This window comes from Strix uralensis, chromosome 4, assembly GCF_047716275.1.
Source record: "Strix uralensis isolate ZFMK-TIS-50842 chromosome 4, bStrUra1, whole genome shotgun sequence".
NCBI classification, from domain to species: domain Eukaryota; kingdom Metazoa; phylum Chordata; class Aves; order Strigiformes; family Strigidae; genus Strix; species Strix uralensis.
The window spans coordinates 61,136,094-61,161,607 of record NC_133975.1 but is presented as its reverse complement, the minus strand read 5'-3'; the positions used below and the strand labels follow the sequence as shown (position 1 = coordinate 61,161,607).

At 40.7% G+C, this 25,514-nt stretch overlaps 1 long non-coding RNA gene across 2 annotated transcripts; it reads right to left on the bottom strand.

Annotated features, from left to right (window-relative positions):
• Window positions 1-2,240: 2,240 nt before the first annotated feature.
• On the bottom strand, window positions 2,241-25,180 carry LOC141942876 (uncharacterized). 2 transcript variants are annotated; one of them, XR_012628767.1, is made up of 4 exons: window positions 24,952-25,180; window positions 24,113-24,183; window positions 21,953-22,130; window positions 2,241-3,989 (listed from the first exon to the last, which is right to left on the bottom strand). It is a non-coding gene; the product is annotated as an uncharacterized LOC141942876 (long non-coding RNA). The 2 variants fall into 2 exon arrangements; XR_012628766.1 differs by lacking the exon at window positions 2,241-3,989 and having other exon boundaries at window positions 21,876-22,130; window positions 24,952-25,175.
• Between the last annotated feature and the right edge of the window lie 334 nt (window positions 25,181-25,514).

Sequence of the window (25,514 nt, the reverse complement as noted above, 5' to 3'; positions counted from 1 at the left end):
GGAAATTTTGGGACCCAGCTGTTGAGGAACAGCTGGAACCTCCTGACAAGCGGAATTACGGTGGGATCAGGGTGCCTGACACCTCAGATCCTATGAAAAATCCCAATCTAAGATGTTGCTTTCTGCTTTGCATCATATCTGCAGGTAGTGTGGGTGTGTTCTGCCTCTGCTCTCACCAGTGGGAGCTTTGCCATGTGCTTTCAGTGGGTCTGTGCTTTCACTCTGCCAGCTTTATTTGCAGATTTGCTTTATATTCTGCAAATATGCTGAACCAATTCATTTGGCAGATTTCTGCACTAGCCTCAGACCAGTTATGGTTTAATATGGAAAATAAAAAAAGTGGTTTTCAAGTACTGCACGTTCTAGTATATCTGTTTGCCAGTAAAAGAGTGTATGGAGGGATAGGGCAAATATCAACTGAAATCCAGTTTTTGGCTGCCTGCTTTATCAGACAAGGCCAAAAGTTTCTGTGATTTGCCCCAAAGGGACCATCAAAGTTCACAGACATTAAGTATCAAATTAATTTACTGGATTTGGAGATATTCCTGAAACATATAGTCAGATCCTCTCATGTATTTAGCACCCAATATTGGATAAGTCCTTTATACATCAGTGATGGTTTTAAAAAAGTTCTTAAAACATAGGTTTTCCAGAAATGTTCTGAGGTGTAGTAGGGCTGGTATTTCAATTTTTTAGTAGAAAAATTCAGAATTAACTTACGGTTTGATTTTTAGCTTTGGGTAGGAGAATATTGAGGTGCCATTGTACATTTCTCTCATCCATCACCTGTTGTGGATGTACAGGAAAAGAGATTCAAGATTTTGAAAAGATCCCTGCAGTAGAGCAGGCTGGTTTCACAACAGGTTCAAGAATTTGAGCTTATTTTGAAAACCAGGTACTGCTGAATGTTTTCATGATGCTACATAGTATCAATAGCTGTGCCTTCAACTTACAGGTCTTTCTTATAAGAAGAGATAAGACAGCCATAGATCTGAGAGGTCTTTTTTTGTCAAAAGGAAAAAAATTTTTTTGAAGCATCTTCAATATGATGTGATTTTTGAAAACACTTTCTAGAAAAATATTTGCCTTAGCAAAAAATATTCCAGCAAGCTCTCTTCAGGATCCATTGTGTCTAAGGGCAGATCTTGAAATTAGTTCAGAAAAGATGTGATGTCTCACACGGATGTCAGTGCTAGTGTTTAAACAAATATTGCTACAGTCAGTTGAACTATACAAACAGAAACTATGCAGATAATACAAATAAGAAAATACACAAATTTGCTCTTGCAAATAACACTTCTGAGTTGCATCTGTAATCCTAATTTCTTACGTTGGTTGAAAGTATGACGATTTTGGAATATTTACGGAGTGAGCTATGCTAATCATCTCCCCTTGGCTGCTGTAAGGTCAAATTTGGAGGTTACAATTTAAACACTCACACTGAAATGCAGAAGGCCTAATATTTCATTATCGGGACCTTCCTCGGTTCATTTAAACTAGGGTAAAATAACTACTTTGATTTGTTAGTGCAGTAAACCTGTTTTGCACTGGCATAAATTAGAATGTCAGATGTGAAACAGTAAAGAGTAGATTAGAGATCTGGATTTCTACATGGAAAATGAACACTGTAGTAAAAAAATACCACAGCTGAAGGGGGAGGGATACAGTAAGAGATTTTTCTCACACCAGGTTTTAATTATGGTAGTATCAAGCCTGAGAAACTCCACTGAACTTTTCAGTTTTGTTGTACTGTACTTGAGCAGAATTTCATCAGCCATGGCTTGCATCTCTAATGTATAATCCTGTTGTAGTTAATTTATAATAGACATGTCCCCGCTAAGCAGTGCTAAAGGGGCTAAAATGAAGTAGATGCTTACAATAAATAGAAACATTTATCAGTCCTTCAAAGGAGAAGTGAGATGAAAGTTCTCACTTGCTGCTATAGATTCCTGTCTATAGAGGTTTTGAAATGTTTTCTTCTGCTTCTCCGAATCCCTTCCTGCAGCTTTTCTTTTTCCTTTTGATTTCGAAAAACTCTCTGCGCTCTGAACCTAGCATATGTCAGATGGATTTGTCCTGTTTTGCAAAAAGGAATGCAAATTGTTGAGAGTGCTTGAGAACAGTTTAAACACCATTGCTTATAAACAAAAGGGGTGCAGCTTTCTTCAGCCTCTGGTGTTTGGACTCTTTCATGGATGATGTGAACCTAGAATGTCTGTTGAACAAGTGATTGCTCAGAGAAAGGCTCCCAGGGATTTTATTGAAATCAAAAGGAGGGATGCAGCATTTGCATGGAGATCAGGGAAATAACTCGCATATAGCAGTGACAACTCTTGGACACATACCACTGACTTCAGTTTTAACTCACATGCTACAGGTGCAGAAATGCCTGGAGAAGTTCTGCTACTTTGCTTGGCTTTTCCACCTTTGTGTCTCTGCTCTGCATGTCATGGGCACCCAGGTCTTTGGCTGGGCTCCTTCTGGAGTGCAATATAGGAAATGTCTCAATCTCAGTCTTTGCTCAGACATGGTTACTGAAGGGATTGGATCCTTTGAATATGACCCTGCTGTTGCTCAGTTTTCTTCTCCTAGTGGTTTCATCTAAGAACCCTGAATGTCTCGCCAAGCTCCCCCTCAGCTTCTGTGCCTTCTCTGCTCATCAGGCATCCAGTCAAGGGGGCTACTGTAAATTCTTTCCCTGGGTAGCAGGCACAGAACTCTAGAAAACAGCCGGCAGGTGCAGAGCCTGGGGAGAAAGCTGAGAGTGGATTCTGACTAGGAAGACTGGTGCAGAGCCAGAACTACTTGCAAAAGGATGGTCTGGGCAGAGACTAAGGAGGAAGAGGCAAATCTGGGTGGCTGTTGTAGAGGAAGGATCCCAGGGAAGAGAAGAGGTGCTGAACAAGTGGGTAAAATAGCCAGCGATGACCTCCTCTTTGCTAGATGGGAAATGTGGTTGTGATTAAGAACCTCTAAGGAAACCGGCTAAAACAATACAGAAATAGGAAGAGAAAGCTCTTAACTGTGTGCTTATAGCAACATATGCCCAAGTGCCGCCTTGAATCAGGGTCCTGCTGCTGAGAAAGAATAAGACAACTGTATTTATCACTATTTACTATTAATCGATTTCCATTTACTATTAATCTATCTCTATTTACCATTTATTTGTCAGCTTTCCCTCATTCAGCAAAGAAACATGTAAAGAATAAGCCTAGACTTCAGTAGAATCAAGGAGATATTATTTGAAACTGTCACAGGCCAAGTCATTAGAGTTTCTTATTCAGCTTGTGGTTGAAGGCATCCTCTCCAGAAATCATCTTATGAATCTGTTCACCTTCCCAGACTTGTGGTTTTGTTTGCACAGTAAACTAAATTAATTTATTAAGCCAAGTAGTCATAAATAGAAGCTAAATTAAAACTGATCTTGGATGATATTCTAATTGGACCTAACCTCTTGAGGCAATGTGCTGTGAAGCCTGCCATTTTTCAGATGCATTGCAGCAACTCTTTGCCTTCATGCTTCGCATGACAAAGACCTGCTATCAGCCACAACTTCACCTGCCTATATGGAAATTTAATGGAGCTAATCAGGGTAGGGGGGAGGGAAAATAGTGGGTGGGTGGGTTGCCTAACAAGGAAAGGTAAGATGGGAGCAGAAGCTTTTTTCCAGATTGTTTATAGAGATTCACAACATTGATCTCTGTTTCCCTAAAATCAGGAAAAAACCTGCGGTGACTGCCTGCCCTTCTGAGTTTTAGTATGCAGCCCACCTGCACACAGCCCTTTCTTCTGCAGAAGCTGCCTGTACAGTCTGTCTTGATTAGATCCTATAGCTTTGACATTTTTTCAAATTCTTTCGATACCCATCTTGTCAAACCTGTCAATTCATTCTTAAAATACTAACAAAACACGGAAGCCAAGGTAATGTGTCTAGGCTGGTATTTAAAGCTTTCTTTGTTTTGATGTGCTATTACTCCTTATTCTTCTCCCTGTGAGAGACAGAAAAGAGAAAGAATAGATACCAGATCAACAATCAAATTACAATGCCTACTTTTTAGCAGTCCATGCTGTCATGATTCACTGTAATCAACTGCAGTATTCCTAGTGCAGGAAAGGAATTGCGATAACTTGATAAAGTACCTCTGCTGTATCTGGGCTTCATCTGGCCCAAGCTTTTGCTTCATTAATACTTCAGGTTGCACTAGGATGTAACCTTCTTAAAAGATATCAGTTGGGGATGCATTCTTATGGCTGCAGTTTCATAATAGTAGTGTAGTGAGTTAATATGTGTAATCTTTTTTATTACACCTGTTCCACAGCACAGAGGGGCTTCAAGTTACGTTAAGGATTTGTTATTTTTCATTCTTCTTGGGAAGAATATATAATTTATCTGACTTTCAGAGAGCATAATCATGATACAAAGGAATAGTGTTAAAGAACATAATTATGGTCTTCCATGTTGTTGATTGCGTGTGTCTGGAGGAGCCTTGGGTAAGGTCACACCATGCACACAGTGTTTGTCCTGACCATGTGCTGTGATAGCGGTAGTGAAATCCAGATGTAAAGCCTGGGTGAGAAAGCTGCAGTGGCTCTGAGTGGCTGAGTGACCAAGACTGCTTATAAATGGATACAAGAAAAATGGCTTCTTGGGCCTGAGCTTTTGCAGGAGGGGAAGCAGCAGTGAAACAGTGACAGGACTTGCCCGCAGCAGTTGTGATAATACTAGGACTCAGTCCTGCAGAGTCCATACAAACTCCTTGGCTTCTGGACTCTACACATCTTTAGGAGGATGCAGGTTTGTGTTGCCTGCCATAAGGACAGTCAATACCTCCTTTCTAGAGCATGCAGCTTATGGAGAGGGAAATGAAGGGCCTCAGCTTCTCTTTAGCTGAATAGGGCTGCTGTGTTGAAAGCTTCACTCCCTTTTCTTCATGCCTCCTAAAGTGTGGATGTATGCAGAAATGAACTAGCAGTGAAAAACTTGTGGTGGCTCATTCTGTGGCTGGGAAGTGGAAGAGGTTTTACAGTCGGGATGACATTTCTGTGCGTGGAAAAAGCAGTGTAACTTTAAGAGCTCGTGATCCCTGATTAAATGTCTTATTTTTACGTACAACATAAATAAAACTTCAAAGATTTGAGAGTGAGGAAGGGGAATGAGGGCACATTCTCCCATTCACTAGAAACGTGTTTGCCTGCCAGAACCATTTAGTGAATCTGCTAAACAGCTTTGTTAAGGTGTTTATCCCACCAAGGCATTTCGTAGCTGTGGGCATTCAGGGGTATAGAAATGAATTCAGGCTATGCCAAGCATACAGGACAATGTTTCTCAGCCAGACACAATATAGTGGCTCATCTGCATAATCCCTCCATCCTGCTTGAGATGGAGGAGAACGGAAAAGCAGTAGATACTATATGTCAACCCTGACAGCTTTATTAAAACTAGAGAGTCTGTTCTGGTCTTGCTACTTTCTCGCCAGCATTCAGCCTGTAGAGAGAGGGCTTCATTGCCCCCTTTGAGGAGTTTGGAAAAACGTGGAAGGGTGGGAAGGATGCAGGGATTTCTCTTTATACTCTCCCCCACTGCATCTGAAGATGCTGTAGGTTGTCTTTGTCACTCTGCAGATAATACCATTCAAGAGAGAATGTATGGCTGTGTGGGCCAGCCTGTGTAAGGTAGAGTGCATAGCGTGTGAGTAGGGGAAGCCAAGGGCAGGTTTCCAAAAGTGCCAGCTCTTATTTAGGCATGTCCATGAAGTGGGTGGATTTTCAGTAGGCTATAGCAGGAGTTGCTCAGTGCTGCGCCCTTCTGAAAATTTGGCTTCTTGACAGTTGGTTGGTTGAAGAGATTGCTTTCAGCACCCTGTGAATAATTTGTTCTGTTTAAGTGTAAATAATATCTCTAATATTTCCTTTTTGGCTTCTGTGGAATACTGTGGATTCTTTTTTCTCTGAAAAAGCAAAGAGAGGCTATCTCTATTTATTGGAGCTGAGTGAATAATTTGCAATGAATAATTTATTCATGGAATCAAGTCTTTTTCTGCTCCACTCTTCAATTACTTACGCAAATGTGTGTGATAATTTTTTTTTACTGATTTTCTCTCTTCTCCCTGCCCCCCTACCCCAATGCCTTCTCATGGAGTTGGGACAAGTTCAGTTTGGGACCTTGTTGCTCAAAAATGTTGCATAGTGTGGCAGCAGCTCCTTGGTCAGGTGATCACATGTGTCTGTCATGCAGACATTTTAAATGGTCCTCATTCTAATAAGCATTTGGAGCAATATAGATCAATTGTTCATGGTTTGCAGAAAGTGCCTCCAAAAAGAAGAATGGAATAATTCACAGAAAAATTTCTATGACTGAGCACTGACATCAAAACATATTCAAGTGTTAGATTGCTGTGTTTTGTGTGAACCTACTATATAAGCAGTGATGTAGGAAAAAGAAATGAGGAAAAAGGTCTCAGACCTATGTTTCTTAATTGCTTGCATTGTTCAATTAAACCATTTGCCTACCAGTGGTTTTCTCGTGTCATTAGCCCATACAGATCCTTGCAGCCTAGGGTTTCCAAAATTTTGCTCATAGGAAACTACTTGACAGGTGGGACACCAGATGCTGAACCTTATAAGAGTGCTCATCTGCTGTACAATAATGTCGTGTCCACTAGGCAGAATTTTTATAAAACCCCATCGAGAGTTGCACAGCACCTGAATGCAGCCAATAAGTGGCTCCTTTATTTTGGAGGCATCTGTCCTCGTTCTGTAATTGAACATCCAAATCAAGGCTTGCAGGTACCCTTATCCACACAATTACCAGCCTGCCACACGTCCTTACCCCTGGTTTGTTCAGTTTGGTTTGTGTAGTTTCTCTGATTATGTAGATTGTAAAGCCTTCACAACAGGGATTCTCTCTTATCAAGTAAATCTGCAGGAAGCAGAGTAATGGGGATGGAAAGACTTCTGTGCCCTGACTCTTGATGGCATGACAGCGGATGTAGTCCTGCGGACTTCATGGGGCAGGACCAGTCATAACAATATTTCCAACTCTTTTAATTTCACTGAACTACTTATGGAGTAAAGTGCAATGTCTCTAGTAGCAGAATTAGTTGAAAGACTGAGATGAGATACTTTGCAGAGATAATTCACGCCTCCTTCTGTGGTTGGCAAAAGAGATGCCTCTGTCAGATGCTGACTGCTGCCTGACTGATGTGTTGTGGGGCACTCTCTGGTAGTCTGATCAGTTGAATAATTTTGGCACCTAAATTAAGTGCTTAAAATAAGATGGTATGAATATGTGCCTTCAATATAATCTCAAGCAAAGTGGTTGGAGATGCATCCCACCTTTCTTTCCCATTCAGTAAATGCCTATAATATGAAGGCTTTTAAGAAGCAGTTGAGTTGTGGCTATGCAAAGAGTGAACTACCTGAGACTTATCTACAGGTCCTGTCTGAATTTGTATGTGATAAGTATGGCATTGTCCCAGACTGCAGGGCACCTTGCAGCTAATGTTGGCTCCATGTTTGTAGCACAGGTGAAAATCAAATTAGTCAGGGTGTAAAGACTCCGTGGACACCTGGAGGACACCTTAAATTTGTTTACATTTTTAAACAAAATTTAAGCCTTGCAGAAGTTACATGAAGGTTAACTTTCTTTAGTATTCTTTTGTCTGCTTGAGCCAGTTGCCTGTTCTAGCCTATCTCTGCTGTCTTGCTTACTGCTGGCAGGAGGATCAGTACTTTTGAGGATTGCTCTCATCCAGGGGCCATTTCTGGGACTCCATGAGTGGTGTCAGTGAACTGAAAAAGTCTCTTGATAATCTGCATTTACCACAGTACCCCTGGACCTGCAATGCTTTTCTTTAATAGGCAAATCTTTATCAGAGAAACTAACCAATGATCTTTATGTAAGCATTTTTGATTAATTAATGTTAACTAAATCAATAGCAACCCTAGCCCACTACTCTTAGCTTATTTCCTTCTCTCTATCTATGTGAGCAAATGCTGACATACATGCTAACTGCACAAATAGCACAGACCAATGGAGGGTATCCCTAGGATGAAATCCACAAGCAACTGCACAGAGTGGCCATCAGTGAGTTTTGGGACCAGGCTTGTAGTGAGAGAAAAGCATGACAAGGGCATTCTGGAAGATGCTGGATCAGATGATGTGTCTCACTATGTTTTATGTACCCATAATTCCAAAAGCAGCCTGCCCTTCAACTTCCCCTTCTAAATTGTTATAAATGATTTAACTTGAAGAAAGACCTGTGTACCTGAGTTGACAGAAAAAATTGCTTTAAGTAAAGCATCCCATATTGCTCTTAAATTCCCTCTTGTATTTTGAGTTGTAACTGACTGGTATCAAGGTCCTTCATGTGCTTAACTAGTTAGCAGAAATCCTGTGGAGGTTGGAGCAGTGTCCTGTGTCTGCCCAAACGACTGTGCCCATGCCTCTTAGCCAGACCAGATCCATGCCTGTGTACTGAGGCTGTTAGTCCTTCTCTACATTTCAGTAGAATGATGAATTAAAGGCCTTTCTAACATAAGAAGTGTTTTGATTTGGATGTATTGAGGCCCCCATAAAAGAGGAATTTTTTTGCTGTAAAATCACCACATTGTCATAAATCATCTTCTGTGAAAATGTTATGCCTTTGGGGAAAAAAAATAAGAAAGAAAAGAAATTCCTGAGGGAGAAAGATAGTATCTGATAAGTGAAATTAGTCATAACTTCGGAAAAATATATGGTAAAACATGAAAGCAAGATCTTATGAAATAATTTTGTAGGATTTTTTAGAATAATTTTTGTTTTCTAGATCATGTTTTTCTTGAATAAGAGATTGCTAGTGTTTATAAAATCTTGCAATCTACTAATTGCTTACTAAGCCTTTTCAAGCTCTTCGGATGTGCAAGTGTTTCATAGAGAGAAAGCTGCCCTGCTAAATATTGCTCAGTGCAGGGAGTTAAAAATGTCTAGTCAGAGAGACAAAAGCCAAGATAGTAAGCTTAAATATCATGGCAGAAACTTGATTCTAACCGGATAAAATGCTGTTTGGATCCCACTATAAAGTAAGTCCCAAGGGTGCAAACTACACTTCTATTAGATGGTTCCCCAAACACCAGTTTTGTAACTGCATATAACCTGAATATGTGTTTCCACAGACTTTCTGTAGTAATTTGTATAAGGCTTATTGTATCACACAGATACAATACTAAAAATAACATTTTCGTTAGAAAATACTCTCTGGACAACAAAAGAGAAGGGACCCGTGGGAAACCCTATTTATTTGCATTTGGTGTTTGCATTTCTTGCTGTAAATGTTTAATACATGCTTCTTGTTTCAGATTGCATGAGCCCTTAATTTGGGTTATCCAGCACCATCTGTAGTCAACAGACTACAAAAAGAGGATAGGCAGTGCTCTGGCTGTTGTAATAGCTAAATCAATTTCTGGTGTCATTTTTACACACACATTACATAGGTGCATAAAATTATGTGCTAGATTCTCTGCCAGCAACTTTTACCAATAGATAGCTGTGGACCATTGGGGGCTATCAGGTATCAGAAAGTTGTCCATGGAAAAAGCTATTGAACAGAACAAACCACCAGCAAGAAACACTTTCAATTCCCCAGGCGAGCAAATAAAGGCTAGAAACTGGAAGTGACTCCATTTATTGTTTGTTTTAAATGAAAATCATGGGGAAACTGCTGTACAGAACAGCCCAGCGTAGTGGGTAGTTTACTTTAAACCCAAAGACTGAGTTACAGGAATTAATAACACTGACAAGTATTACTGCAGAGTGCGGAATGTCATGTTGGTACCTGAACCAGCAGAAGGTAAGCACAGGTTATTCTCTTTCTGATCTGGTATATGTACTTAATGTGGGCTTTAAAAGAAAGCCAGTGCTTTTTTTAAAGCGACAAAAAGTCTCGACACTGGCATGGAAAAGGAGAATGAAAAGGAGGTTCACAGGGTGTCAAAGAACTGAGAATTTTGTTGGGAACTTTTGTAAATTGTCTCATGGACACTCTGGATGTGTCTGAAGGAGACAGAAATGAAAAAAAGTATTTTCAATACTTTGGAGACCAAAAGACCCAAAGAAATCTCCCCCTCCTCTCACAATTAATTTAAAGATAATCAGCAAAAAGTCCAAGCCAAAAAATAATTACGCAAAAGGAGATAGAAATCTCTTACAGAATTAGTTTTGCCAGAAATAAATTTGTTGTAATATCCCACTAGTGGCCAGTAAAGGAAATGGAAAGCGAAAGTCATGCCAAGATTACATATTCACAGCTCTGCCTACTCTTTTCTCAGTGCCCAGAAGCATGAAGGCCTGAAACAACATCATTTTTAACATTAAACTAACTCTTGTCATGTGGAAGTGGAAGATGAGCTAGATACAAGATAAATATAGCCCTTCTGCTACAGAAAAGAAAGTTGGATTCTAAAGATCAGACACACTTGTAGGGCAGGCAGCAAGAAACTCATGCTGCTGATAAAAAAACCTGACCCTTAGCATATTCCTAGTGGTTTAGATGCTTAGTTGTCCCAGATAAGAATACATAAAGTAAGGAGCAAGCTGTGTGTAACAGCGCTAAAGCTGCAATGCACACTAGTTGTTTAAACTGAAAACCAGCACGCAATTTTTGCATAGCAAATGACAGGGTATCCTGGGTAGGTCTGAGATTGCCATAAGACACGGCATTTCCTCCTGCCAGTGGTCAGTCTGGCATAAGAAGCAAAGCCTCTGCAGTGGGAACTGTAGTGTGGTGGTGGTTTAGGTGAGTGGACCTGCACACCTGCAGGTGAGTAGGAACTTCCTGTAGTAATATCCAAGAGTGAAGTTTGTTTCCCTACTGCATCATCAGGGCTCTGAATGAGCTATTACAGTCTATAAGGCAAATATGTATTTATTTAGGCATTTTTTAAAAAATTGATTTTTGATCCAGTACATAGTAAAAGCTCCTAAGGAACCAGCTATGTAAATCCTTCTTTAGCTGTATAAATACTCTTTTTATTCTTTCTGTAGTTAACTTTCGTGTGGTGGCATGAAGGATGAATGATGATTAGCCGGAATCAGTGCTCGGGAAAGAGGGAGAACAGGGAAATGGATTCTATTTCATAAATTTTCTTATGAGACTCTAGTAATTAAACACTTTGCAAGCAGGGTAATAACCGGTAGCCTTTATTCATCATGGTATTTATCCTGGCTCTGCCATTCAGGTTGGGTCAGTTGTATCACCTCCATTTCCTTATCTGTACAATGGGAATAAAAGTATTGACCTCCTTAACATGTCTCTGAGACAGAGAGCGCAAATGCTCTGTAAGATCTGCATAATTATTGTTAACTTCAAGCTATGAGCAATTCCCTTGGAGTCGATGGGACTGTTCACATGTGGGGTTAGTTACAATACTGGGAGCCGCTGATGGCTGCAAATCATGGAAAACTGGCTTTCTGATGGATCATAAGTCTCCTTCTGGAGAGCTGTTTTTGCTTTCCATATGGGCTGGGACTTTCAGTGATGCTTTAACAAGTTATATGTCTGGGAGTTGTATGCCTAACTCCTTCAGGCTCTTTTGAAAGTCCTTGCAAGAAAGCAGGGGGTTGATGTTGGAATTGCAGTCTAAAATTACAAACAAGCATATACAAAAAAAAGTGGAAATTGTAGAAGGAGGTGGGGAAAGGGTCTTAAGTTAGTTTGGAAAGGGAAACATTACTGGGAAATGGAAATTGAAAAAGCCACTGAGAGATGAAAAGAAATTCTGGTTTTGCTATTCTAATGTGAGTGTAAACACTTTATAGGAAAATGGACACTGCTGGGTGGGGGGGAATACTGAAGTACAAAGCACATGAGAAAACTCATGGTTCTTTTTTTCGTCATTGGGTCTGTCTTAAAGTCCTATTTGGATGGCCTGAAATACCAAAATAAGTAGCCTAATATTCAACACTGCTCTGAGCAGTCTCCATTAAAGTGAAAACAAGTGACTGTAGTCATCTACTTCTGGAAACCTCAGCCACTGCTTTTCATTGATGTCACTTGCTTTCTTTTAGTTATGTCAGTACCGGAGAATCATCTCACTTGAGCCATGATTTCTCTTCCATTTTAAGTGGGTAATATCCATATGCAAATTTTCTAGAAAGGTCTCTTGGCAAATGCAGGGAAAAAAAAAAAGCAGCAAAACTTCTTAGCAACAGCTGGGAAGAACATCAAGAAGGAATCTTTTTTTCTCAGCCTTGGAAACATGTTGGCATTCATATCTCTGCTCAGCTCTCTGCTTGAGCTGTGTGCTTATTAGTGCTCTTAGAGTGCAGACAAACTGCGCTGATTCAATATATATGCTTGTCCCTCATGCTTTGTTGTTATTTTAAGACAAAAGTCTCCGTAGGTGCATGCTACAGTACTGATCCAAAGCTCAGGAAAGCTAGTCCTTGCTGATGTCTGCATGTCTTTACTTACACCCTTTTCCCTCAAAGTCCCTAAATCCCTGTGCTGTGTCCCTCTTCTACAGGCATTGAACCGATCCAGAATGTTTGTGCTTATATTTCAAATACTTGCTACCTGTGTGTGGTCTGGACAGGGACAAAGTCCTGTGGCCTTTTTGGGGAACCATTGCAAACAATAGTTTGCAGGTGGAGTGACATGCAGGCATGGGATACCCAGTTCTTTATTTGCTTTAACATCAATATGGTGCAGGGATATTGAGGGGGTTATCACTAGGATTGGGCTGCAATGAGGACAACCATGGCAGGATTTTTTTCAGCCAGAAATATGAAAAGTGTGTTCCTCTTTTAAGCAGAAAAGCCTGGGAAGATGGCCCCTGTAATTACTGAAAATCAGCAATCTGTCTGCTGTCATTCAATTTAACCCATGCAAACTTGCCATTTGCAATGGATCCACTCAGTGGGTGTGATTTCAGAGAAGGAATAGTCCATCTGGTTTATCCAAATGCTGCTTTAAAGGAGGATGACTGACAGTTTTTTTCAGACCCAGAGTGCAGCAGACTGCCTGGAAGCTGGTTACTTACCAGCTTGGATACAAAAGATCTCTATATTAGGCATGCTGTCAAAGTAATGGTAGCTGATAGTATTAGCAGAAGCAGGCAAGTAGGCAGTGAGAACGTTGTGGCTGAGCAGGTAAGCCAGAGCTCAGCAAACTGTTTCTAATGTGAGGTGACTCACATACAGGGAAGAAGAAAGGCTCACCTTTTTTGGGTGGAGAGTGATTTTTGTAAATAACTCTAATTTGTAAAACCTGCAGTAGAGTTTGAGGATGTGCCTTACAGCAAGATATTCAAAGGGGTCACAAAAATGAAGAGTAATCATAAGTACAACTGCATCCTCATTTCTTCTCCTGAATATGGTTCTTCTGTTCTGATCTAGCTGTTCCAGTATTATGTTTTGGAATAATTAAAAGACAATTGCACCTATTTTTCTTATTCAAAGTTCCCAAAGCTGCTGCTAAATATGTTGTCTTGCATATTTGTCTGCTTAATTTGTGCCTAGAGATGCTTTCTCTTTATTTTTCATTCCCTCTTTGAGATTTCAGATTACTGGTCTGAAGAAAATGGGCAGTTTGCCTTTACATTATATGAATAGCAGAATAGGATCCTGTCACAGATGAAAGTACTATATTTATGACTCATTATAATCCATTCATTGCTTCACAGACCCAGAGCCCTCCAGGGAGTGCCACAAACCCACATAATTTTCCCAAGTGCTACATTTTGCATTTGGATCTTTGGTTTAGCTGACAGATATGAAAAAAGAAGAAAAAAGTGCAGGAAGGCAGAGAGTCCATGTGATTGTGCATGTACAGATGCTGAGCAGTGATAGCAGCAATTTCAGTTCAGACCTATCCCATCGTGCTTCTGCTCCCTGTTCCCTCTGATGCCATAACAGCCATGATGGGCAGGGGTGAGCTTCAGGAGCTGGCAGAGATAGGCATGCCTTTACTGATAGCAGGCTCATTGCAGTGGGTGAGTGTTGGCATGACAAGTCTGTTGTGCTGAAGCAGGCTAAAAAAGTGGCATTACAGATCTTTATGCATCAGGATGCCATCAAGAGGGACCTGGACAAGCTCAAGAAGTGGGCCATGTGAACCTCATGAGGTTCAACAAGGCCAAGTGCAACACCCTGCACCTGGGTCGGGACAACCCCCAGTATCAATACAGGCTGGGGGATGAAAGGATTGAGAGCAGCCATGAGGTGGAAGGACTTGGGGGTACTGGTGGATGAAAAGCTGGACCTGACCCGGCAATGCGCTCACAACCCAAAAGCCAATTGTATCCTGGGCTGCATCAAAAGAAGTGTGGCCAGCAGGTCAAGGGAGGTGATTCTGCCCCTCTACTCTCTAGGTGAGACCCCACCTGGGGTACTGTGTCCAGCTCTGGAGCCTCCAGCACAGGAAAGACATGGACCTGTTGGAGCCAATCTGGTTTTTTACTTCAAAATACAAAATCTATTTCTTGCTTTTTCTAGCATGATTTGTAATCCCATTGCCTGGTTTTGTATGGAGTCTGAGGAATTCCATGCAGTCTCTTCTTTGTCTAGTGCCTTTCACAGTTATTGTTCCTGCTTCATGACTCCTCTTTTTCCCTCCAAACCTTGTTTTTTCTAGCCAAGAGGAGACAGTGAGTCACTTTTGATCGCTTTGTGGCACCTGTTAATTTTCTGCTGTTGCTTAATGGAGCACTTCAACAGAAATATGCTCCATTTCATTCTTGCACCACTGTGAAATATTGCCAGGCTGTGTGTGAAGATTAGGGCAAAGAAGAGGAAAATATCATGACTCTCTCTTAGGAAGTTCACTGCAAAATATCAGAGATTTTGTATCTGTCATGAAATGAAGGTTGTGTGGGGTACCTGGGGAGTGCTCTGCTGCCTGGGATAGAGTGGCTCTGCAGCAGGGATAAAAGAGCACTGTTTACCCCAGACTCACTGAGGATTCCCCTTAAACCTGACAGCTTTCAGAGCAGATCAGGTCTTCCAATGGCAATCAAACTCTGTGGCTCCACAGGTTTCTCTGGAAAGTCACCTGCTGAGACTTTAAAGAAATGTGTTAATATGATTGATTTGATCTAGGTAAGATTTGATTTAGAGAGCTATTCAGGAATTCAGGACACTTATGCACTGAGTAAGTATGGATTTAATGACTTAATTTAAAGCATCCAAGTTTTAAAACATTAGACTTGGGGTAGTAATGTTTCGTCCGAACACTCAGAAGTGCTTAAAATCAGTCAGGATCTTTGCAGGCAGGATGGTAGTTGCTAGCTAGAACACAGCATTGTCCATATGCATGCAAATACTGCATATGGTACTCATCTGTAATCAGAGTAGAAAGTAATAATGATAGCTGAGCTATGACAGCGATGTAGTTCTGGCCGGTGCTTTTGACAAGTACATTTGATGTAGAAATCATGGATGCTTCTCTGAAATGCTGCTACCTCTGGGGAAAGACAACTGCAGTTAACGTTTATGGTGAATGAGGTTGTTGAATCAAAGATTCCTCATCCTAATTTTCTTCACTTGGCCAGCTTTATGCATTGTGATCACTCTATAGGAAAGCTTTTAGATGTATGCTTAACCAGACATCTTCAGTGAGTGCATAGTGGAGTTCCTTTCATCAACTCCACAGTTCTCGTAAAGGTGCAAGCATGTAGATATGTATTTGTATGCTTAAGTTTTGAGAGCAACAGTCCATTATATTTTAATCCTACTTAAATTGTGAGCAGGAAAACCTCCAAGCAGCTTGGCTACCCAGGTTCTTATTTGCACTTTTGATGCTTCAGTGACTGCAGATGTAGTCAGACATCCTTCTGTATCATTTACAATAGGCTAGAATTGGTATATAAAATTTTGACTAATATAGAAACGTATATGTTAGCTGGGACTTCCTGGGTAGAAGGCATAATATCTAAATATTTTAAAGTGGAATTTTCACAAGTGACAGTGAATACGGTCCCTACAATGCTGTTATCCTGCCTTTCAAAAACATGGATAGGCAAAAAATAAAAAAATTCTGATTAAAAAAAAAATAATCTCCAGTTGGTATTCCTCTTAATTTTGCAGGATTTTATTTAAATCATTTTAATATACTTTTCTTAGGCTAAATGCCAAGACATGGTTAATAACGGTTACACTTAACTGAACAATCTTGAGAAATTAACCTGAAAAATATGGACATTTGCTTTTACTTGGGCAGGTTTGGAATGATGTGGGTTTGTGAGGTGTTGAGGCTAGGGTTTCCTGAAAGAAGCAGCTGTTCACCACAAATCATAATCTCTGTTGATCCCCCTGGGTTGTTTCATGACTGTATTAATAGGAGTTGTCATTGTTTCAAATATTAATTACTGCTCTTAAGCACAATCTTAAATTTACCTACTACAGACAATTTCTTTCAGAGAAAACCCTTCCTGCATAAAACAGGCTTATATCAGGTGACCAAAAGTATCCATTAAGTCACGGTAAATTAAATAATTTGATCCAGCAAAACCATAAAAAAAAAGTTACTGAGTTTTTAAAATTTGGAACTCTGTTTTGACTGTTTTGGGAATAAAATGTTAAGTCCAAGTTCAGAAAGAACTGAAAGCTTTCAGCCCTAGGCAAAGGAGCCCAGTTCCTTGCAGGGCTGGGGCTGCAGGTAGTACCACTGTGAGAATAGACTCAGAGGGGTCTGCAAGAAGCAGTTGCTTTTGTGCTAGTAGCAGAAACAAGTATGGCAGAGAGAGGTGGATTCTTGTAAGGAATTACTCTTTACAGCTCTGTGCCTTGTAGCTTTTCTGTTGCCTACTAAGCATGTGGTTAAACTCATACATATACAGCTTCCTCCTCTTTGAGCACTAACTTGGGTCTCTCACCTCCCTGTCCAGCTGTTTCCAACAACTGCAGGAAAACAGTATCTTTGAAATGTCCATCTTTCTGCCAAATGTAATTAAGTTGGATCAAAAAGTTCAGAAGTTTTGATGGAGGATTAGTAGACAGAAACAAAGAGAGCATGGCTCTAGTTTCTTTAGGAAAACACAGTATTCCCAACTAGAGAGAATTACCGCCTCTTAAAGCAATCTGGTTTTATAAACACATTGCTGAAGTTTGCCTGAAAACTAAGCCATCCTTAGAAAATGAGATTCTGCGTTGGCATATGCCAACGTATTTCTGATAAGCTCGGCTAACTGACTACCCTTCTGGAGTTATTTATTTATCCCTTTTCAAGTTATTTAGATTTTTAATTAGAAGCTCGATGGCATTGAGTTTTGGCAACTTGATAGCAGAAGTAACTGCATCTTCTTTAAGGAAACAGCTTTCCAATTGACATAACCCTGTGTGAGGGGGAGGGGGGAGAAGGTGGGAACAGCCTTTCCTATACTATCCCAGGAAGAAAACAACTTCATGGATTAGGAGCTTAATTAGAACTGAAATCCATAGCAATAAGTGGGGAACAAATATAGTTAATTTGATTAAGCCTCAGAGTGAATGAGTGCACACTGCATTGATTACTTTAAAGCAAATAACAAAGGCAAAGCTGTTTACTTTATGGTACTATTACTGCAAATGAAATCAGTATCAAGCAGGTTGCTGGGGAGTGTAGCTAAGACAACCTCATAACCTCATCCGCTGATAAATGAATCTTTGGCTGATCAGTAGACTCAGCATGGAAGCTACTCCAGCAGACTGTAAGTGAGTCACAGCAAGGCAGGTACCCTTCTAAACAAGAAGGCTAAGAAATAATCAGGCCCTGGATATGCAGTAAAGGTCAAGCAGTCTTTGTGTTTGAGAGCATTCTTCAGAAAAATACAAGTGCTATCTTGGGGAGGGCAAGAAGGAGTGATATTGATTATGCCCAATGCAGGAGGGCAATTTATAGAGCTTTTTAGGAGAATTTACATCAACAGATGGACACTAGAATAACTCACTTAAAATCCTGGGAGTTTTGCTGCTGACATGAGAAGGGAGACAGTTTCATTGAGCAGTGGAAGAACTGGAGAGCAATCTCTCTGAGGGTTCATCACAATATCGATTCTCTCCTACAACTCACCGTGACCCTCTGTGTGGCTGGCTGGCTAGAGATGTCTTGGAGGGCTGTTACCTCTGCAGGTGGTGTCACCCAGAAGAGAAGGCAGGGCAGTTATTCCCCTTCCCCCTCTGCTCCATGCTAATACACTGAGTCTGCACGTATTCAGTGAGAGAGAAACCAGCGTGCTTGTTTGTTTAAAGTTTACATTGATCAGATGCTGTGCTGAGAATAGTCCATAGGAAGAGTGACAGAAGCACTTCTCCTAAGCTCCTTTTGCTGGAGTGGGTACTTCAGTTCAGAATGGTGGTCCTTAACACACTGTGTTGGCTTTTAATTAGCACCAAGAAGATCTTAACGGTGCAGCGTTCCCTTAGGAGGTAGGTGCTCCCTGCAAAGCTTGTGGATTTTGTCCCCACAGAGCCTTCTGCACCTGGTATTAGCAGAGAAGAAATAGCTGCCCTCCCACCCACTATAGATAATTGTATTGTTCCTGCATCTCTGAAAGTATGATAGTCGACCACTTGAAATTTGGAGACAGGAATTCTTCAAAAGCCCCTGCATCTGTTCTCAGCCCAAGCAAGCACTCTCAAGAGGCCAACTTCCCATAGGCCATCATGCATAATGTGGATGAAACCTCTTGAATTATTGATCTTGCAGAGGCATATAATTGTAGCTTACACAGTGTGTTTACTCTCAGTGCTTTGATTTATCAGATCTTATAATAATGTTCTCACTTTTGGCGCTCATAAAATGCAACTGGCTTGCAGTTTAATAAATATTGACTTCTAGTCATTTGCTGCTTTGTGATTATTCCTCCTAAAGAACAAACTGATTGCTTCCTTCATTCAGCTCCACTGCAAATGGTGCAGGAATGGAATGCTTTTAATATTGCATTTTCCCACCACAGGAAGACTTGGCTCAGCAGTGCACTTCCCACACTTTCAAGATCAGGGCGCTGTTTCTCCAACTGATGGGCACCTGAAGATATCTGTGGTCACTGTAAGGGTCAGCAGGCATGTCTCCTCCCTAGAGAGAGACCCTTTTCCAAGCTCTTTTTTTGTGCTGTTCACCACTTTTAACAAATTAAGCCATTCCCTGTTGCTCTGATTTGAATGAGGAGAGTCCCTGTGGTTTACCTGGTAGATCTTGTGTTTGACCCTCTCATCACTGAATTGTTGGTATGTGCAGAACACTGGGCCAGGGCTGCCAGGGGAGCTCTGCCAGAGGGGAGGAGAATCTGAGTGGGTATTTGCTTTAAGCAAGACACTTTTCTGCTATTGCCATACCAACATTGGTGACATATCTTGAAGAACATTTTAGGTCATACCCTGTCTCTAACCTGAGCTGCTCATTTTCGAGTTTGCATCTATGCAGTTTATCTCTGTTGTGTTATCATATATCCACACTCCTTCTATGACTGACAATAATAATACTAAGCTGAATACACAGTGGAAATATGTGGCAATTGACAGTCACGACACCCTTCCAAGAATGTCAAATGCTCATGTTTTGGATGTAGAACCAAGAGGATAATGAGTTTTTATCATTTGAGGGGCTCCTGCTGTCCTAGAGGCTTTTTCCTATGTTGGGGACTCTGTGTCAGGTGGAATACAGACACTCAGTGGGAGCTTGTCAGTCACGCTGCTTGCAGCTCAACAAAATAGAGAGCAGAGGTGGAAAAAACCCGGAGATGATATCCTAGATTCACAGCCTGATTAAATGACTTTCCCTTGGCTCCTGTAGCAGGTCCATGGCAGATCCATACAATGAATCTACAATTCTTGGTTGTCAGTCCTGTATTATGACCCACAAGCTCACCTGGCCACACCTGTCAGCATGGCAGTCAGAATGAACACTAACAACTTTAACCAAGTCAGCAGAATTGCAAAATGTTATGGGTTGCATTTGCAATGCTGTCAGCATTGAGTTCCCTGGCCGTCTTCCTGTTAATTGACAGTAATACCAGAGCAGTCAGTTCGAGGAAGAATTACTCGTTCTGCCCTCTTCGTGGAGCATCCTCTATCTGTTTTGTCAGTAGATGCTGCAAGACTGCTCTTTGGATTTGATTATATTTTGAAATTGGTTTTATTTAATTTAATTTATTTAACGAAGAGATATAAATTAGAAAAGATGAAAATAGAACATTAGCAATTTTCTTCTAATTGAATTTATTTTTGTGCTTTATCATGTATTTCCTTCCTTTTTGCCCACTGCTGAAAAGTAGGTGCATTCATCCCAGAAAATATCAAGCTAGGTCCTCTCTTATTAGTGGAGTTTGCTTTACACCTGGTCAGGTTTTGGCCTATGACCACATAGCCCACTTTGTGTTAGCAAATAGCAGCTCGTTTCTGTGAAATTCTAATTCTTAGGAATGATTTGCCAAGCTGTAGCTAGCAAGCACTGGTAGCTGAGTCCTGGTGAGGAAACATTTCCCTGCAAGCATTTCTGGCTTTTGCCCTGGCAGTTCCCCAGCAGGCACTCTGCAGGCAGGGTTGAAGCGCTCAGGAGGGATGCATGGCAGGAAACCCTAGTGTTACCTCAACCTGTCTTCCAGCTTTCTGCTTCTGGCTACGCACAGAAAATGGCAAAAGTAGCCTATATGCATTTACATTTTCTCCTGGTGTCCTGATTTTCCTTCCTGAGATCATCTCCTCTTGCTTCCCCCTGGTTAGTGGGAAGAGGATGCTGAGCAGGTTGTCTCCTGGGGCCCTGTCTAGCCCCAGTATGAGAGGTGCTTCATCCAGCTGGGTCTCCCTTGGTGCCAACATACTCTCAGATGTTAAAATTGTGACCAGTCCTGAGACTTTTTCCTCCTCTTGTATTCTGGCTGTAAATTTGCCATAATTTAGAACATAACATATATAAGCAGACAGACCTCAAAAAGAGGGAAATGAATGTTTTACTGTCACCAATTTGGAAACCTCCCCTGGTAGCCGTGAAGTTGGTGTCAGTTTCTGTTATTGGTATAACAAGGCTGATGTATTCTCTCAGCAAACATAGATCTCCACATCTGCTTTATCCACTAGATGGATGACATAAAGCAGCTTGCTTTACAGTGAATACTTTATGCCATCTTTAACCTGAAGTGTATTTCTGTAGTCTGCCAAAACACTTCGGTGTGAATTTCTTGTTAGGTCAAATGTGCGTTTGGAAGCCTTGATCAGTGCTGCAGAGAAAGATTTGTCTCCACTAGAAAGATTGGTGCAGACAGACATTGATATAATTGTATTAGCAGTCCCATACTTCTCAGCACGTGTGCACAATGTGTAACTGCAGGACAGCTGAGAAACTCGATAGCACAAGAACTGGGGAGTGTAGTTGATTTTATTGTCTGTGTCTGTATCTATCATCTGCCTGCCTGTAGTATTTCCAAGATGTGATATCCAGCCTCTGTAACAGAGATCTTTAGCACCAGCTAATGGATCTGAAAGCTTCCCCCCCAGCAACTTTAATGGGAATGAGGCATTGAGATCTTTTTTAGAATTGCTGCATTTTCCTCTGAGGATTCGCCTGACTGTGTCCGTCCACATGGGTGCAATTTCCTTAAGCTGATGCAGTCTTGTAGTTTTATATTGTTAAACATTGCCTCAGGAGAATCTCTGAAGGTTAGCTCTGTCATCTCTGGGTCAGTAACATTTTGCAAATATACCATATCAAATTAGAGTAGTCTTTCCATGTGATGATCCCTGTTCGTCAGCAAAATAGTAACCTGAAGTACAGTGTGTTCCTTCCTTCTTTCCTGGCTCCAGGGTAGTCAGAGCCTTTTTTTTTTTTTTTTTTCCTCTGCCTCAAACTTTCATAAGAGATACCAGTTGCATATTAGCAGCAAATTCTTCTTTCTTGTTTTTTAACAGAGACATCAGCACACTCAGAAATTTTTAGGTAGCTTTTTGAAGAGTTATGCAACATTACATAGGTGATGTTACAAACATGCGCATACTAAGCCTTACACATTGCTGGGGAGGGTAGGAGGGTAGTTTCCTGATTTTATACAGGGGGAAACTGAGGAACAAAGATGTTCATCAGAAGTCATAAAGGATGCCAGTGGCTGGGCTGCCCAGAGAGCTTCATCTTGAATTCCTTCCTTCCAACTAAACCACAAAGACGGCATGCCCTCCCTTCTTTCCTCTGAAAAGAGATGTATAGTGCAGAAATTCATTTCACAGAATTGTATGTCCTTAATAAAATTCAGCTCTAGTTATGACCCTGTGAGATGATTAGTGAATTAGAGTTCTTAATTAGCATTTTGCATAATTCATGGCAATTACAACATTCTCATGGATATGATTGTCAAGGTGCAGATGTGCAAACGTGCAGCTATAATTTTCTCATCTAAATAACTCTTTTGGTGAAACCTCTAATTTTTTACATCTCTATTGTGTAGGGGCCATTATTCCTGTTGTTATTTTTAAGGCATTAGAAAATGGATGCGAATCTCACTTCAGCTTCAATCACTGCAACCAACTGTTTTTCAGAAGCTTTAAAAACTGTCATAAAAGTTTGCTCCTGGGTGAGAATTACGCATTTGAATTTTCTGAAGGACCTATACTACCCGGTTTTTAACATCCCACAGGGAATTGTATTGCAGTTTTTCAGTTACAATAGTAAAACAAAAGCTAAATCCAATATGTGCACTAGCCAAGATTTATATGGCTGAATTGTTAATGGATTGAGCTCCCATTCCTTCTTCAGCTGGAGATAGATTTCAAAGTCCTTTGTGCTGTGAAGAACCTTTATTTTTGTCAGAAATGTATAAAGTATTATGCATCTGAGGTTATTAGGACTAGCTTTTGGGGTACAGAAAAATCTGGCAGTTATATAGAGTGAGTGGCAGCTAAACAGAGGACGAAGATGGTCGTGAGAGAGTTGGGACCCCCTAACTGTCCAAAATACAGTCCTTCTGAAATCAAACTCAATGGCGCAGAAATCAATCAGCCAGATGATCAAAATACAGTTGCACTCAACTCAACACTTCCAGGTACAGCTCATATTTTAAAAAAAATTACTGAGTTCCAACTGACAGATTTGAATTTCTAGTTCCTTCATTAAGTACCTACACAGATGGTATTAAATGTAATTAATTTTACTTACACAATTATAATCTAATATGTAAATCCATTTACAGTATTCCATTCTATTAAAGGTACAAATCAAAATGATAATTTCTAAACAAAAGTTATGAGCTTCCTTAAATGAAAGGCATTCATAATTTCCCACAGGAAATTTTAATCATTTTCAGATTTGTAGTCACAGAACATGTATGAGTTTCATGCAGTCAGGATTTGATGGAAGGAAACTGCAACCCTGATATTCCTGTTAGAGGCAAATCGCACTCGGAGGAACCTGGACAAATATGTTTGGACATACATCATTTTTAGCAATTGATCCCTTCTTCCAGCATCCCCCAAAGGGACTAGCTTGCAGAAGCTTACCAGTCATTTCTAACAGTTCTTATCCAGATAAGGATTACTCTCCTTTCTAGCCCTCCTCTGCCTATTGAACTTGAAGGTAAAGCAGTTGCCCTGATCAGTTGGAGCTTGATTGCCCCCTTATAATAGGACTTTCTTACCCCACTTATATTGTCCCCTGGAAATGTATATCTGTGATTTAGGTCCCTTTCTTTCCATGCTCAAGTCCCACAAAGCAGCGGTACTGAAGCAAAGAACCAGATCCAAAAAATGTAATTCCTTGCTTTTTCTAAGAGAAATGTTGAAGAAGCTTCTTACCTATTTTTACCACATTCTTTTAATGTCTTTGTTGCTTTGAACATTCTAATACTGCTTATAGCAACTTACTCCCTAAATGTCATTAATGCAAGTGTTTCCTTCAGCAGGTTTATTCCCTTCCTTTCTCTTTCTTAGTCCTAATGCAATGTGTGAAAGCACATGGCAGTGTCCATGTATTTATCTGTTTGTTAGTTTGTGAGTTCTCAGCGTCCCTATCCAATATACTTACATTAGGAAAGCTTTCACAGATTTTAAGCGTGTATCTTTTAAATTGTCCACCACTGCAATTAGCAGAAAGAAAAAAACCACCCACCAAAAAAAACCCAGTGAAATTAAGCACTTTGTTCCCCAGCATAAGAGGAAAAATGATTGTGAATTACTTACCTTGGAGGAGAGTTAGAGGACACAGGAACCCAGCTTTTGTCCCATGAACATGATGGCAGTTTTGTCTCTGGCTAGAAATAAGGAAACATTCAAACAAAACTTCTTTTCTTTATGTCTTTTTTTTTTTTCCTGACAGTAATACCTTGTTCATGTTAGTGAAAAGCATTTATGAATTTGGGTCAAATAGTTTCAGCTGAGGGAGGATAAGGTTGATAGAATTTGGGAAAACCTTGAAATATTTCAGGTTCTTTTAGCTGAATGACATTTAACTTAAGATCATTTCTAAATTTTAAAGGGAAAAAAATATCTTCTCCCATAGAGGAAAGGTTTCTATTTTTACCTAAGTGAACTATTTTGACAGATCAAGAGTGTATTATACTTTGTCCCAAAATGAGGGGTGGGGAACCAGAGGAAAGGGGAATTGGTTTCTGTTGAAGACAAATGTTACAGTTTTGTTTTTGTCAGCCAGAGAACTAATTCTCTCCCTTCAATACTTACTGCAGGAGTGTGCCAGACATATATAGCCACGGAAAAAGTATTTGAAACACTAAATTATACAGTAATTTGATGCAGTTTCTGTCTGTAATCTTGAAAAATCTTATCACAAGCAAGAAGTTAAAAAATAAATAAATAAGCGATGGCTTCTAACTAAAATCTGTCACTCGGGATCTATCTACTGGTTTGCTCCAGTTCCTGTTCAGGTCCTTTCTGAGCTAAAATACACTGGGGGAAATTTTCAATGTCACAGGGAACAGTGGATTATCCAGTTCACATGCATGGCAAACAGGAGCCTGGGGGCTGATCAGATCCCCCTTGAAATTCAATTTCTCTTGACCTACCTCTTCTTCAATCAGCAGAGTAGCATGGCAAGGTGTGTGGCAACTGAGGCACGGACTCCCGATGAAATCCAGAAAGAAAGAGTTTATTGTTACAACAGTACATACTTATGCTCTCGGATGCTGTCGGTAAAGCTCTTACTTCATAGTTAACAAATCAGCAATTAGACAGCTATCAACCTTTTCTCCTATCAGCATAAGACCACTCTAACACGCACTGTGCAGACCAATCACCCGCTCGTTCACGTGCTGTTCTCGCGGCAGTAACTTCTCACAGTTCAGTACTTTTCCACAGTTTAGTGTTGCAGCTGTCCGTTGTTTTTCCCTGCCACCTTGGCATAGCTCAACAGCCTCTTATCTTTCTTCCAAGGCCTGTTTTCCATCAAAGCCTAGCTATTTCTCAGAGGCTGTGCAAGGCTGACAGGCCGATGCCTCCCGCAAAGGTGGTCTTTTTTCTATATGGCCAGATCTTGATCAGTCCTGGCTTTGTCCACCAGAAGGCTCGGAACCGTGCCCTCCTCAGCCCCATGGGAGTGCCTCTCCTCTGTGGCTTTGTGAGATTGTAG